The 17,715-nt window shown below is 34.1% G+C and overlaps 1 protein-coding gene across 1 annotated transcript in view; it reads left to right on the forward strand.

Moving 5' to 3' along the window:
• The window catches only part of Htr2c (5-hydroxytryptamine receptor 2C), a 212,188-nt gene that overhangs the window by 12,229 nt on the left and 182,244 nt on the right, over positions 1 to 17,715 (forward strand). The window contains exon 2 of the mRNA XM_021153505.1: positions 6,634 to 6,691. The gene's annotated coding sequence lies outside the window, so the exon portion shown is untranslated. The remainder of the gene's footprint in view (positions 1 to 6,633; positions 6,692 to 17,715) is intronic.

A 17,715-nucleotide genomic window follows, 5' to 3' on the forward strand; every position in this document is an offset into this window, starting at 1 on the left:
GAGTACCAATTGTGGCAATTTTATTAGACAAAACAAGAGCTGACTTGGAGTGTGAGGCTCACTAGGGCTTGGATTGACACAGAGGATAGAAGGGCAATGTTTTAAAAGTCTATAGTATTCATGTTGTATAACTTTAGAAAAAGTGCAGTATAAACCAGCTAATGGCTGCAACAGTGGCTTTGCCTCACACATATTTAAAACAGTGGTCCACATATACCATCAGATGTTTCTTGGATAGATGAAAATCAGATCTTAGGTTTGCGGAGACAGATTATACCTGCATTCAAAAGGAGCGATTCACACCATACTGATTTTATTGAATTTCAAAACTTTGCAACCTTCTGGTTGTTGATAGAAGGGAACTGAAGTCCAATATTCAAAGCTTTGGGGGAATATTTAGCAATCATATTTATCTTAGGATATTCAAAAGAATTTCTTTATCAACTCCAAGCTTTCTGCTTTACTTTAATTCAGTGGTGCTTAAGGTTTTAGTATCTGAAAGACATCTGACAAAGCACTTTACATATTTCAAGAAACAGAAACAATACCAAGTTCTAACATTGAGGGGTTAGAGTTTGATTCATCACTGGAAGTCCAATATATAAACGATGTATGAAGATTTGGCAAGAAAAGTTCACTGTGCAATTGAGAAAAAGTTTGCAGGGTAGATTAATATTGCTCCAAAGTGCAAAGAAGGAATACAAATTTGAATCGTTTCTGTAGTGCCATTTTTACTACCACATATAAACATATAATGAGTAATCTACTCTTTGATAACTCACAGAGATAACCATGTAGAGAAAACATTTATAGTAATTAATATGTAGACAAAGGAGCATTGTTCCCTGAACATGAACTTATTGATCATATGGTCAAATAGGAATTGAGAACAGTTTAGGCTACTTAAGTGACTCAAGTGGAAATATTAAGTTTTTAATGGATAGAAATTATGAAACTTATTTTTTAACAAATCCTTAAATATTTGAAATATTTGACTGTAAAATGTAATTAAATAATGAATTGTTCATTTGACTCAGTTATAATCAGTTGTTTGAATATAACTGTTAATCCCTAATACCAAAAAAAACTTGTTTTAAGTCTATTTCATATTTTTCCACTCACTTAATGACCAACCACTCATTAAGTACTAAACATTCTAGTAAAACAATAGAATTAAAGTAGTCTCATATTTCAGAGTGACCTCATGTTGCATATAGATTTTTGAAAATGAAAACATGAAATGTAATCTTATGTGTGTGAGCGAGGGAGAGGGAGAGAGATGGGGGCAGTCTAAACATTCAAAAAGGTCAGTGGACATTCTGCGGCCAATTTTCTCTTTCCAGTTCTATTTGGGCTTTAGGGATTGGACTCAGGCTTCCTGCCCTACACTGCAAGCATATTACCACTAAGACATCTTTCTGTCCTGTTATTGATTATGTCTTAAAGATGCCTACCAAGGTTAAAAGTAGGTACTTAATTAATATTTAGTAACATGGATAGCTGTTACTTATTTGTGATGAAGCCATAGAGAGAGTTTTAGGCTCTTAACTCTGAATGCAGGTTCTTTTCCCCCTTGGTCCACTGCCTCTTGAAGGCTATGTGGCTTTTAAAATTGTGACCACATTATACTGTCCTTGAGAATCACATCATGCTTAATAAATTCAGAATGAACAGAAATACATTTGCATTCTTGGCTTCAAAAAGTAGAAATGTAGTACAAATATGTGAATAACTTGAAGACGATGGCTTCTATTATTACTGTCATAAACATAGGAGATACACTTCTGATTGTGTAATATATGCATGCATATTCACAACAGGAATATTATTCAGAAAAGCAGAATCAATTTTGAGGTTTATATTAGATGACTGACAAGTCGATTGGACACATACACTTATTTCTGTTAGTTTTGATGTTTTAATTTGAGCAACTGAGGTCTGAAATAGCTCAAGGCTGGATGCTTACTTTATAAATCACATCTCTTTAAAATGTACAGATGCACGCATGAGTCACTAGCTACAGAAGTTCATCTTTAATCCATTATGTCATTTTCATAAGAAAATAAATCTGTGACCTTCATGTCCCTTTAAAGGCAATGACTGAGCTCCAGTAAAAATATAGTTTTATAAAATGAAATCAGTTTCCTTCTATGTTTATTTTTTCATTCATTTGTATTTGTACCTTTTATCTATGGATGGGTTTGAAACTCTTTTCAAACATTCAGTAGTATATTTTCATATTGATATAGGGGAAATCAAGTCTCCTTTGGGGGTTCTTAGTCTCATTAATAAAAAAATTCAAGAGTGGACTCAGGTAGAAGCACAAATGAAAATGTTACTAGAGTTTAAAAGAAAAATCTCAACCTGTAAAACCACAGCAGTTGCCAAGGGAAGAAAACAGAGAAGCATAGGGGGAAAAAGACCCTGCCCTTTAGGCTGGCATGCTCATCAGATAACTGGCAAACAAACAGCCACATGGCAGGAAGACAGGTTTAGACAAAACACAAGGAAGCCCAAAATGTTGAAGTAAAGGCCCCAAAAGAGATGGAAGAAACAGGAAATAGGAATGGAGAGAGGCTTATCAGTAACCAAGTCATGATTCAAACCCAGCTTTGTCCATCTACAAAGACTGGGCATACATTTTCCATTGCATCTTGAGTGAAAAACAGCCTTCCAGTTCAAACATGTGCCAAATACTCATGCACAAAATACAACAACCACTCAGACCTAACATTGTTCTCCAGGACTGAGTTGGAACACAAGTTAGGTGATAGACATCATATGACAGCTTCTCCAAATGAGGAATGTGTGGGTCCTTGAAGATCTCAGTTCACTTTTAAAAGTGGATGAAGGGCTATTTACTAAGAGCATAAGGATGAAAATTCTATGCAAGATGTTATATATTGGGCAGAGGTCTGTTAACTAAATAAAGTTTTATTCTTGGAATCCAAGGTGGCAACAGTGTTAGGACAATGACTTACTTATCTCTGTGCCTTCTGCCAAAGTAAAGGACACACATACAAAGTGACAATCGAAGTAACAGAGTTTTAGTCTGCCTTTCTTTATCTTGTGCTCCCAAGGAAGGAGTCAATATTTTTTGTTTGTTTGTTTGTTGTTTTGTTTTGTTTTGTTTTAAACAAAAGTAGCTTTAAGTAAAAGTACCTGTCTTGTTCAGGGATGATGTTGGCTCAAGGGTAAAGCACTTGCTCATAAGTGTGAGGACCAAAGTTCAAAACCCAGCAAATATTTAAAAATATAAGTCTGATGGCATGAGTTTGATCTCATATTTCATTGCAGAAGGAGAGAACCAACTACTGAAAGCTGTCTGACTTCCACATGTGCACTCTGTCATATGCCTGACAATACACATACATCACATACACATAAAGATGATGAAAATAATATAGTGATAATAATGATGGTGATATTGATAATGACCTTTTAACACTCTTGCAAGTATCACTGACAGTCCATTCTATTGACATCTGTTCATCTTGACAATGAATGATAGAGCATGTTTAAAAAGGCAATATCAAATTAAGATAACAAAGACTGCGATTTTAAAGACTGGCTGGAAACTTGAAGTGAAAGTTCCAGAAAAATTAAGGTAACAATACAACACAATAAAGCAGAAGATTGTAAGTACCATGTCGTTTAAATAACACTCAGTAAAAGGGGAACAAAATTGTTTTGAAAAGTGTGGAAGAAACAGAGAAAGTCAGAACCTCTTTATTCTAGAATTTATAGCAACTATGGAACTGGAAGAAACCAGAGTGTGAGAGTTTGGAACATGTTTTTGAGGATGATAAACGCTTACATATATTTTGTACCTATGTGGAGGTGCCTGCCACACAGATGCAAGCAAAACTAACTAGCTTTAAAATGAGAACGTTTTTAATCACATAGTTACCATACTTCTTTAAAAATTCATTGAAAACCCAAATAAGCAGGGAATGGAAACACACACCTCCATTTCACCTGTGCTGTTACTTCAGTCCTTTCTTTTTAAATGAATATGATAATCTGCGACTACTCAGAGAAGTACATTCAGTTCTTTTGTGATGCTAGTATCCACTGGCTCAAGCCTCAGTGTTGACGTTTTAATGATGACTGAGCTTAAGATAGGCATGTTTTTGGTAGGTACTTGAAAAACCTGTTTCAAGTTTTGAAAATCAATTATTTCAACTGGAACTTCTGTTTAGACTTCACTGTCTTCTTAGGAGTTTTAAAAGACAATTTTGAATTGAAACTAACTATGCTTTTGTAATAGCTTTATTAGTGTAGGCTAGGAACAAAAGAGCAACAATTTGTGTAAGGTTTAATAAAAATGTGTTAAAAAACCACAGGTCGTGACAAATGCAATAATATCACACTTGGAAAACTTTAAAACTGAGTGCTCTAAGACATGCATTTGTATTAATATGTAGAACACAGCAGTGCTCAAGACCATCTTGCTATCTTGAATCACTGCCCCACAAAAAGAGAGAATCAAATTTATTGTGGGACTTTAAAATTGTAACAGTTCAATAAGGTAAGAAAAGATTAAAGACTTGAACTGATAATATATGTATCTAAAATTCACAACTGGCTCATGGGGAAAAGATATCTTCATAGATGAAAATAATGCCATAAATAAGGCTTTGAGCCATGAGCTGGAGAGCACAGTGGAGTTTCCCTGTAATGGGAGACAGATATATGAAAATTGCCATAAATTTGAGGCCAGCCTGAGCTACATTCAAACAACAATAACAAAGGAAAGAAAAAATAAATATCATAATTAGGCTGGAAGGACAAACTTAGAAAAGAGTTAATTTTATAGTGAAGGAAGGTCTCCTTGGGCGTGGTGGCGCACACCTTTAATCCCAGCACTCGGGAGGCAGAGGCAGGCGGATTTCTGAGTTCGAGGCCAACCTGGTCTACAAAGTGAGTGCCAGGACAGCCAGGGCTACACAGAGAAACCCTGTCTCGAAAAACCAAAAAAAAACAAAAAACAAAAAACCAGAATTAACATTTTAAAACTCAACTTGAAAACATAAGGCACATCAGAAAAATTGTTTTACTTGTCAAGTTTCAGAGAAATCTGTCTATATAAAAAAACTACCAGATTCAATTTTTTTTTCCATGAAGGAACAGAAATGCTTCATTATCAGATTATCTCAATCTCCTCATGTGAGGGAAAACCTGAAATAAACAAATCCTAACAGTGACTTCAGAGCACACATTGTTCTGACTGCAGTAGTCATGCATGACCACTAGAGGGCCGCAATCTCATTTCCTGCACTTCTGTGGTCATAACATAATACATTCCCTCTAAGGGTACTGGATAATTAGGTAAAATTAATTTAACCTGGAGCCGCAACGGGTAAGAGTAGATTATTGCAGTGTAGTCACATGACATGCTTTGTTGCAATGCAATCTATAATTTGCTTCATGTAAATCGATAACGGCATTGACAAATACTTCTTCACTCAACATAGACTTTTACCAGAAGTTGAAAATGGCTAGTGATTTTGGATAGCTGCTTCCTGAAATGTGCTAAAGAGAGAAGCTTTATGCATCTTTCCACAAAGAAAACTTATTTATTATAAGCACTTTAACGCTTCCATACAACAAAATCATGATGTTGAACATTTATTCTTCGCAGTCTTCACAATGAATCTCTGCACGAACTAAAGTGGCAAAAAGGCGCTTCTGCAGATTTATGAATATTAAATGTTTTAAAAATTAATTTAGATAACAGAGAAAAGATTTAATCAAGTTGTTTCTCTCTTATTTGAATTCACAACTACATTAGTTTATTGTCATAAGAAATCAAAAATATAGTAGGTTCTTTGTATAATGAATTCTAACTTAGATAATATGAAATAAAATCACATCAAATTATTCAAATTGTGCCTTTAAAATTCAACATATACATATTTGATATTATGCCGTTCAAGTCAACTTATGTTGATAGGCGTATGAATAAAATTAATTTATTAATCTAAATTACAGAATGTTTTCTATATATTTTTCATAATCTTAATGGTGTTTACTTAACTCCATTTTACTTAGCTCAGCAGAAATATTAACCTTGTATTTTAAGGAGATACCTGTATTTGGAACATATTGGACATGTTTGGAGTGGTTGTGGAATACATTTTTGTTTAAAATAAGAAAGTAACATTATTGAAAGTTTGTTTGTCCTACTATAAAAATTGTACCTAATGGTTGCTTTTAACTTGTTTTTGCATTACAAAATAAATAGTTACAGAGATGATACTGTTATGACAAGTGACATTAAAATGATAATTGTCAAGTGCTATTTCCCTTCCCAATGGCTAAAGACTTCTAATTAGAGCTCTGGAAATTGTCTTACTTATAATAACGGTTCAACTTAACATCTGGTATAGAATTTTGCTGATTCATTTAGAACAAAGAATTCACATGTGATTTCTTCTTTAGCAGAAGGTGGACCCTCTGAACTAACACTTTATTTTGTAATACTTGAGCTACGATTTCCACGTGCAGTTTGGGGATAGCATACCTAGTACCATTCAGTCAGGCTTTATCTAAGAAAGTAGCATAGGCGCCTTGACTAAAGCCTTACTTACATAATTCTGAATGTATTTTTTTTTTCATGTTTACTTTTAGGGTTGTCGCCTAATACCTGCAAGCATAGGCCAATGAACACCTTCTTTCCAAATTAATTGTAAGTATACACATAAGCATGGCCTGAGACTTTCATTTTGGATCAATGTTTAACTATTATATATAGGTGATTACAAATAATTTGAAAACTTAGGGCTGTACACAAACTGCTAAATATATATCACTAATGGCTTACCACATCTGAAAAACATAATTTGTTGAAAAAATACTTTAATGTAACCTAAAACATTCAAATTAAGTTTTATCAAATTATGTGTGACACAGATACCCTCACCAAGTTTCAAAATACTATCTCAAATTTGTGGTAAGTAAATATAAAATAAAATTATATACTGGGAAATTTTGGTCAATGATGAAAATCCATGATCACTTGATTTCCCCTTATAGTGACAAACTCATAGCTGCGCTTTGAAATTAGGAGATCTGGCTAACATTTCCTGATAGTAATTTTAGAAAGCAAAGCTCATTAAATATTCTTCATAGATGAGGCCGGGGTATAGCTCAGTGCTAGAATAATTGACTGGCAATGAGAATAATGTGTGCTCCATTCCCAGTACCAAAATAAAATAATAATTATTATTATTAATTATCATCATCAGCTTCTCATAGCAAGTATAAGGAAGATGAGAACCTTTGTTATCACTCACAAATTCTGAAAACCAGTAAAGACAACCTTGCACAAGAGACTGAAGGTAGAGAATGGTAGCAGGTTGAGGTGGTGTGTGCCTTTAATCGCAGCACTTGAGAGGCAGTAGCAAATGAATTTCTGAGGTCCAGGTCAATCAGGTCTACAGATCCAGTTCCAGGACGACCAGGTTTACACAGAGAAACCTTGTCTTGGAAAAAGTAGGAGAGTGAGAGAGAGAGAGAGAGAGAGAGAGAGAGAGAGAGAGAGAGAGAGAGAAGAGAGAAGAGAGAAGAGAGGAGAGAGGAGAAAGGAGAATGGTTAATTAAATTAGATTAGTCTTCTCACAGTCCTATTTACATAGTTAATATCACAAAATGAACTTACAATAGAAGTTTTGGGGGAAGAATAGATGATTGTGGAATCTAATCCATAATTATAGGGGTATTTGATAGAGGTGTTTTAGTAGAGTGTTAATATATAATTATGTAAAAACAATAACATGTACAAAAATAAAATGAAAAATGAAAGCCTATCCAAACTTAAAAGATATTAAGAAGGAAATAAAGTTGGAAATGAGGATGTCTGCATAACTGATGATGAAAAAATAATTGAAAGAAAGAAGACATCAGTGACTTTTTTTCCAGCAAACCGGGTATATAATATGGCTACATTAAAATGTGTGTGGTAGTCAAAAAACCAACCTCAAACTGTTCTGCCAGGTTAGTAAACATATCTTTATTTGATGTGATGGCAATCATAACACTTCTTGTTAATGTATATTAAAAAGGTTTTATTACTCTTTCACTATTTTTCCATGTGGTGCAAAAATAAATCCTTACAGGAAATTCAAAGGGTATACATTATAAAATTGTGAAGTGCTGCAGTATGAGGAATCTCACTGTAAGTCGATGAACATTGAAATGTACTGCAGATGTTTTCATTGTGTTGGTAAAATAGGTTAACATGGATGTCCAGGTAAGATTATATGGTATTCACACAAGGTCATCTCATATTGATCACCAGCATTACAAGCCCTGTCCAGTGATAAACACCAAGGTCAGTCTTACCACAATGTGAAGTCAGCCAATTCTACCTTTGCTCTGACCTTTTAGTAGTACTCTTCTGTCTGTGGCAAATCATCTTCTCTCTACCTCTTTATACCAAGTATCTACTACTCCACTGCAAGTGTTTTCTATTTTGCTCCCTAGACTTCTGCTGACAATTGGGTTTTATTCAGCTATAAGAAAAAAAAATGATATGTAAATTTAATGTAAAGTAGTAAGAACTGACATGTTCTATCTCATTTCTCCAAAACTTGAATCCTCCAAAGAGCTCAAAGGCAAAATTTAGCTTCAAATCCACATTATTTTATAAAGTTTTGGCTTACTTTACTTTCTCAAACATCTCAACCTTGCTGGAGCACCTCAGAGACTTGAAAACTGTATTTCCACCCACCTACAAAAATGGTTGAAAACTAGTTTGTTGCAATGGTGTAGCTAATATTCTTAATATACTAATATTCGCTGTATACTGATGAGCATCAAAAGAGCTGTTGTAATACCTATATACCTATACACCTACAAGGATTTTCTTTTTCTTTTGCTGGGAAAGCACACTAGTAACAGGACTTTTGAGTTTCTCTAACTATTTTAAAATATATAAGAATCAATAATTTTTACAAAATAAACCTAGGTTCATGTGATTTGTTTCAACTAGCCTCCAAAGTTTGTAATAACTTCTTTATAGCTCTACAGAATCAAACACAGAGATATGATGTATACATATGCACATACATATACATATATAATCCCGGAGGTAATGGTTTGGTTGATGGTATTCAAAATCTTTTTTTAAAAAATGGCTAATTTTCAATTGGCCAGCTGTGTTCCTCCTGAACAGGATAAAACTTGCAATACTAGTAAGTATTTAAGGTAAACGCTGTTTAAGTTGTTTTTATCTGTAACATGATAAGATCAGTGAAGGTTCTTTCCCTGAACAGTTCATGAAGTGAAGAGCACCAACACATTTATACTTATCATTCTTTTTGACACTTGTATTAAAAATTAAAGAACTTTCATTTTTAACTATGTGGACTTACGATGTTAAAAATAAATTCAATATTTCTTATTGTAGAGTTTTATTATTTTACTATGCATTATGTCATAATGTCTTTTTCAAAAGTATTTAAATATTTAAATTTCTTGTACTTTATCATGTTTACATATATTATATTTTATAAAATTTTTACTCTTCAACTCCACTTGGATAAGTTAATATATATTATATATAATTATATATATATATATATATATATATATATATATATATATATAAAAGCAGAGAGGTGTGAAGAAATGAGTGGGATATCATTATGTTCTATGTTGATGACACATTTGTATCACAATAAAAACATAGGGTATTTCATGTAATACATACTCAATAACCAGTATCACAATAGTTATGAAAGATATGATAAAATAACAATGATAAAATAGTACCTCTAGAAGAGAAATATTCAATCAAGTATAGTTTTTAAAAAGTTTACATGCATAGTGTATTTTAAGCATGGGTAAGTTTAAAGCTTTCTATTCTGGCATTGTATATATTATTTACTTTTATTGATAATCTAAATTGTAAGTCATCTTAACTTACACTAAGTTAAACTCAAAAGATTGTCTTGATTGTGCTTGTCTAGAAATTTAAAATACTTCTTGTTGCCCAATAACTGTGTAGAAATATAATTATATATAATTAAATGAATGTAGTCTAAATGAGCTAACTAGAAATTTTAAAACTGTGAACATTATGGATACACTTTTATTTGAACTAGCCTGTGGCAAAAGCTGGCAAGACTAACATGACAGTTTAAAACATATATGTTATTTTTTAAAAAAAAAAGTTTCACCATCTGCAAAATAAGTGAAAGTTACAAAGTTTTGAAAGGTAAGTAGCCAGTTTGTAATAACTTTAATGACTGCAAAAAAAAAGTTAGTGAATACATGCATGTAAATAGATTTCTTGATCAAAGAGTTCATCACACAAACATATCAATACTAAATTTTATTATTTTAAAATATTAGGTCTTAAATACATGTAATGCAGTTAATAAAGCACAGAGATTTTGGTTTTGTTTCCAGAAATGCATACTAGGCACTCTAGAAATGAGGCAAGTGTCTCATGGTTTCATGGCTAACTCTTCCTACATAAACAGTTTGGAGCCAAACAGAAAACAGAACAGAACAAAAGCATCAGAGACAACTCTAGTTTGGAGCTATTTAATTTTACATCATTTTCTTAATTTTATTTCTGTCCAATTGAATTGACCTTCAGTATTTTGCAATATTCTAAATTTGTCTTAAATTTAATGTATCTGTTCTGATTCATGCATTTTGTGATCCTAGTCACCTTTCCTCTTTATTTTAAAACTATTGAATTTTTGACAAACTATTTCAGTACAGCATAATGAACAATAGTCCTTTGTTTCTGGCACCATGCTGTGGCTACAATAATCTGGGGGATACTGACTCAATAGGTTTAGTGACATTAAACTCTATGTTTCTAACAAGCTCCTAAGTTTCCATGAACTAAATTTGAACCAAGGTCAGAAAGTAAGAGTCAATAACTTTTCCTAATCCATACTTTGGATGTTGGGAACCATGTGGACTCTCACAGATTAGCTTTGCCTTTAAAGCTCAGAGATGTTCACAGACAGCATACAGTTAGAGCTAGGCCCAAATAATAACCCCATGAACAGTACACTGAAATCTGAATACTTATAACCTTTCCACATCACTCCATATTATTGACATTTGATTATTTTTTCAACTGAATACAAATTGAATCCGATTTTTGGCTTCTGCATCAAAGCAGTCTATGGTTAATTTGCAGTTCTCCCTACTGGAGCAACAATTACTAACAAATATTGGCCCCACAGTTTAGTGGGTAGTATGAGAAAGATGAGCTCAGCAGAAATGTAACAGTTAAGTTAGGACTTGAAGATGTAAGGATTTTCTAGGCAAGTACCTAACAATGAAAAGAGAAAAAGAAGTAAAGAACATTGCTATATTTAGAGAAAATAAAGCATCAACTATAAGTGAGAAAAGTAAGCTCTTCTTGGGCCGAGAAGGTTCAATGAGGTGGGAATTCCTCCATATGAACATTGAAATAGCTTAAAATTTGAATGAGTGGTGGTATCAGGTAAGCATGGCGAGTGAACAGTAGGGAATGCTATTAAATTCTGCATTTTGGAATTTCAGCAAAGGACTGGTTTGTCATGAAGAGAGAAAGGGGTCAGAAATGATTGAGGCACTACAATAGAAAGGTCAGGCTTTACAAGTGGCTGCAAACTCTTCAGAAGTCAAAGCTTTGTGGAAGCATTTGTAGAAATCATCTGAGTTGGAAACTTCATTGTTGATGTGTGAAAGGAACATTGAATTCAGAGGCAGAGCAAGCCTTTAAAGTCAGTTTTCCCATTGTTAGGAAGCACACAGCAGATTGAAAGAGGGGTCTCTAAGAACAAAGAAGTGAGGACTTTAGAAGGCGATCTCTACAAATGTTCAAGGGGCTGCCAGACATTGCTGATGAGCTAAGTGAAAGAGGAGCCTGTGGGTTTGGTAGGTTTTTCTGTTCATTCCTTGATGATAGTAGTGGGCTAAGATGATGAGATGCGTTCATGCAAAAATGCACAGTATTGATCTGAAAGGGAAGAAGAAATAGTGAAGCCATATATTCATTACTGTGACCTGGGAACACATATTCAAATACGGTATTCCAGTAGATTAACAATTTCAAAAAGTTGTTATAGTAACAAAAGAAAGTCATTAGTCAAACTCTTTTCAAATACCCCAGGTAGGTGGGCTATAGGCAAGTGAAGCATTTCTTTCTCTAGTCCTCGGATATTATTTAATGACTTTCTTCACTTTTGAATTAGTAGAAGTTAGAGTTCTGTTCATATATTCCACCAGGTTTGCCCAATAGTTACAACATGTTAAGTAACACACAGAGGAAGGGAATTTAAAAAATGCTATTCACAGGAACAAGAGAACCAAAGATAACTTCCTTCTGGAAATGCATCATTCTAACCCCCACACAGCATCAACGTTCTCACCATCCAATATATGCATGCGGAATGTTCGAAATAGGTATAACTTCATTTGGGGAAATTTAGTTCATAGATACTTCATAAGAACCCCAGAGTTAGAAATACGAAAAACAGAATATCAAATAGAAAATTAACATATTTCGTAATTTTTTCTGGATTCCTCTCTGCATCTCTTCCCATTTCCTATCTCATGCAACTTTCCCCACTTTCAGTCACTTTACCCAAGTGATTCCAAGGTCTGTGTTACTGAACTGCTAAAGGGAATTAAAAACTTACAGAGAACCTACTATACACACTATTAAAAAATCATTTCAATGCTATAACAAATGGCGAAATTTATTCCTGCTTAACCTACAAAGATAGGAAAACCTGACCTATCCTAGCCAGCAGCTGTAGGTTATAAATAAAATGTGAAGAATCTCAACTCTTCTTCATTGGAAAAATTCTAGATTTCCTGCCAGTTAATATAAGAAATATTTTCCTCCAGGTTTGTTCATCAAGCCAAAACAAATTGCCTAAAACCTTAGGTAGAAAATTTGAGACTGCTTGTTCTGTTCTAATTTTGTTTTGAAATAGGGACTTACTGTACCCAGGACAGCCTTGAGCATTGCTTAGTCCTCAAACTTCAGCCTCCTTAATGCTTACAATTACAGCCATGAGCCACATGACCAACTTAATTGATTTTAGTGATGAAAGGAAAGCTATCACGGTTATATAAAAATTATCAAGAATAGCAAATATAGGCATAGGAAATAACAGAGTTGCTTGTTTGGTGTGTGTCTGTTTGTTAAGTGTTTGTCTCACTTAAAGGACAGATGACAAAAGTCTATCATCAAGTGAATTGTGGTATTCTGCAGAGATATAATATAAACTATGTCACTGTCAGGCATGATGTTGGATAAGTGCTATTTCCTCCAAATTTCATAACATTGTAATTAAACTAGTTTTATTACCAATGATTAATGCACTGCTCCACTAGACTTGCTTAATGAAATCAGTTCACATAAACTCAGTAGCATTAATTATCAAATACATTCTGGTTACAAACCAGATAAGTAACATTATTTCCTTTCTACCATTATAACTATTATAATTTGCTGCATCCAAACTTCTAACACTGCTCTGCAAGGTGACAAAGTGTGTAAACATGCTTACTGTGGACACTGATGACCTGACTTGCATCCACAAGGTGTACCCAAGCTCCACACACACATATTGTGGTATACACATACACCTGGTTTTTAGAAGAGTTCAGAAATTTGTCAAGCCCAATTACCTTAACTATCATGTGGAATTCAGTATAACATAAGTATGTCATAGAAATATCATAAACGGAACTTCTTGAACTTTTTAACTTATAATAATTACCATTTGGTAATTATTAAAACCCCTATGCATATTCTTGAAAAATACATTTTACTTATAAATAAGGTCAAACCAGATGGCTGATGTTTCTGGCTACTTAGTGGAAAAGGAACATGGTGTTTGTAGCCAGAATACAGTACTTGTCCACAAAATGGCATAGTTTCGAATGCTTGTAAAATGCAACACTTGTCTGAAACTTTCTGAAATTTTTGTTTGTTTGTTGTTTGTTGTTTTTTAATACCGGCATTCCTTTCTTTTCTCTTGTTCTTGAAGCTTGCCCCTTTAAGATTTCAACAGATGGTTCTTAATATTTTTAGATTTAATAAAAATAATATTCAAACTATTATTGAGTCTACAAATTTAGTAGGGTCCCAACTGAAAAGTTGTCTTTTAACAGCTTAAGCAATGTTTATGCACAGCAAGAAAGTGTCCAGTAAATGTTTTTAATCAATGTTAGATGAAGGTTAATGAATTACTCATTTCCATTCTTTGGTATTTTTAAAACCTTACAATTCTGCAGATCTTTGCTTCCTTTAAGTTGGACATAGACTTATCTGCTAATTGATTTTAAGAAAACACATCATGTTCCCCTGGATATAAAAGCATAAATGATTGTCTTTATTCTACTATATTTTTGACAATTATATTAAAGCCTTACTTTGGTACTTGATGTGCTAACACTTGAGTGCAGCATAACTTCCTCACACTGTTTGCCTCGTCTTACTGCTCTTTAATGAATATTCACTTTGATGATTCTGGCACTCCTTCCTTTAAAAGAAAAGTCATATTTTTAGGTTATGAAAAGATCTTTATGTTATTGTGTAATCATAATCACTGATTCTAAAAGTAAAAATAATGACCATGCATTTCTAACATAGAACCCTAATATTTCAGAGACATTTTCAAATTTATCAAGCAAAGATAAAATTAGGGGACTGTAGAGATGGCTCAGTGGTTAAGAGCACTAGCTGCTCTTTCAGAGGTCATGAGTTCAATTCCCAGTAACCACATGGTGGCTCATAACCATCTCCAATGACATCTGGTGCCCTCTTCTGGCCTGCAGGCAAAATGCTGTATACATAATAAATAAACCAATCTTAAAAAAAAAGATAGAACTAATATATATATATATATATATATGTATATGTATATGTATATATATTAATTAAAATATAATTACATCATTCCCTGTCCCTTCAACCACCCCTAACCAGTCCTCTTAAACTCATGATCTCTTTCCCAATTGTTATTGTTACTTCTCTTTCTTGTTCTTTCTTGTGCCTTATATATATTCATATATATGAATATATATGGATATATAGAGAAGTATACAGGTAGATAAGTGCTGCATAGTATGTGAATTCATCATACATACTCCATATTGTGTTACTAGTATATATCTGACTTCAAGAATCACCAATTGGTAGTGGATAAACAATCAGGTAACCAGTCCCTCCCTAGGGAAGACTTCTTTCCTCAGCACTGCTTAGTTGCCTGTAAGGGTAGGACCTTTTAGATTTGTTTGGGTGTGGGGTCCGGTGAGATTTTCTACTTCTGTGTCCACATGTCTATTGTTGTAGTATTTCTTTGGGTCCTGTTTTGGCAGCCATGTTGTTGAGGTATCAGGGTTGCACCAGAACAAATTTTAAAAGTGATTAAGTCTCTTGGAAAATGTCTAGTTAAAAACCTATTACTGAAAAGAAAGATCAGGGAAGGCACTATGGGACCAATGAGTGATCAACAACTAGAGGGTAGCTTGTATGTCAGCAATGTGTAAGAAGTTCTGAGCTTAAAATTGAAGACAGAATTGACCTGGGAGTGTGGAGAGGCCAGAAGGAAGTGTATTTCAAAGAATATGATTTGAGACGTGTATCTTCGTGGGAGCTCATGGGAGCCAATAAGCGTTGAGAACAGAGTGGATGTGACCTGTGAACTTGTATTAAACAAGTAAGAGGAATAAAGGTGAAGTAGGTAAAGTGAGAGAATGTGTCAAGAAGAAGAGGCTGATTAGGGGATGTTGGCAATATGGATAGCCATTCCACCCAAAAGAAACTCTTACAAGTACATAGAAATACAGCACTAGATTTCTCATCTGTATGTAATACAGATGTCTTTTAGGTATAGGGCTCTGTAATGTTTAAACCTGTGACCTGGCCACCAGGTGACTGTCTTGCTAGGGTTGTTTTCAGGTATTGAGATTGGTGGGGTCGAAGTGGTTTTCTTTTCCCAATGGCACAACTTTTAGAAACTTACAGTCTACCTACAGTCCTCTTTTACTATCAGACAACCATTTCCTTTTGTGGTTTGAATCCAAGGCCTTGCGCATAGTAGGCAAGTGGTTGACTACTGAGCTGTAGCTCTGGCTGACTAAATTGGGTTCTTCCTTTCTTATTATCTACCAGTTCATAGAATTGACGTATATATTAGGTTTCCCAACTGAGCAAATGAAAGTGAAGTAATTAATCAGATTTGAAGTAGTTTCCATGTACCCTACATTATAACTGATGGCCTGTTCTCAGACAAATTTCTTTAATGTTATTGTTATCATCTAACATTGAATTGTGGTCTTTAAAAATATTTAACATCTTTTCCACAGTACACTGATTTTGAGTCCCTATGGCAGAGTTACAGCTGTGAGACAGGCTATTCACTAGATTCTGGGAAGGGAAAAGGATAACCAGGTTCTCAAAAGCCTCCAGAAGTGGGTTGGTGACCCTTTGAAAAGTACTCATTAGCAAATACAGATCCTGAAGCTCTGTCATCATTATATTTCATGATATCCATGCCATAGAGAACATAAAGTTCTCAGTTTATGGTTTTTCAAAAAGCATAAAAATCTAAGATTGTTAAATTTGACTCTTCATATTAATAGATAATGCATTAAGTTTGCATTAAAACTAAAAATGGTGCAACCTACTTTTGAAAAAAGCAAAACACTCCAATTAACATATCAAAACACCTCTGCCACAGAGAAAATATGATGTTTATTGCTCTAAATTATTCATAAGTTTTCACACAATTTGTTGTAAACATCTTAATGCTTTTTTTAAAAGTCAGATTGCAGGTTTTTCCTCTTCCCTTTCTGTCTATGAAGATTACAATAAAAATGAGTAGCATAAAGTGTCTGGGTGCTAGTTGGATAATGATACAAAAATATCCTTGAATTATGCTGAAATAGCTCCTCTTACACTGTCAGCACTATCAGGGATTACTGGGAATGAAATAAAATGTTCACCAAGATCTCTGGCCTCTCAAGGTTTCCATGATTTTATTGATGAGACACCATTAGTCAACAAGAAACAAACAATAGAATAGTGTGGTCCTAAGTATTAAGATCATGCACGAACGCAGGACGTGGTGGCGTACGCCATTAATTCCAGCACTCGGGAGGCAGAGGCAGGAGGATTTCTGAGTTCGAGGCCAGCCTGGTCTACAAAGTGAGTGCCAGGACAGCCAGGGCTACACAGAGAAACCCTGTCTCGNAAAAAAAAAAAAAAAAAAAAAAAAAAAAAAAAAAAGATCATTCACGAACAAAGAGGTAGAGGACCACTGACCCCTGCATTCCAGCTAAGGCTCCTTCAGAAAGTGCCCTTATATATTTTCATGTAACATATGCCTATTTTGCAGTTACTTTGTTCATCTCATTAGGCATTTATTTCCTATGTACCATTTAAGCCCTTTGCATAGGTACCTTTGATGGTACACACTATGTCAATTTTCCTTCTTGTTGAAAAGTATCTTCTTCAGTTTCATGTGTTTTGCAAATTGTATCTTATATCTCGCTATACTAAGTTTCTGGGCTAATATCCACTTGTTAGTGAGTACATATCATTTGAGTTCTTTTGTGATTGTGTTACCTCACTCAGGATGATGCCCTCCAGGTCCAACCATTTGCCTAGGAATTTCGTAAATTTATTCTTTTTAATAGCCCCAGTACAGGGGAATGCCAGGGCCAAAAAAACGGGAATGG

The sequence above is a fragment of the Mus caroli genome, chromosome X (genome assembly GCF_900094665.2).
Source record: "Mus caroli chromosome X, CAROLI_EIJ_v1.1, whole genome shotgun sequence".
Classification (NCBI taxonomy): domain Eukaryota; kingdom Metazoa; phylum Chordata; class Mammalia; order Rodentia; family Muridae; genus Mus; species Mus caroli.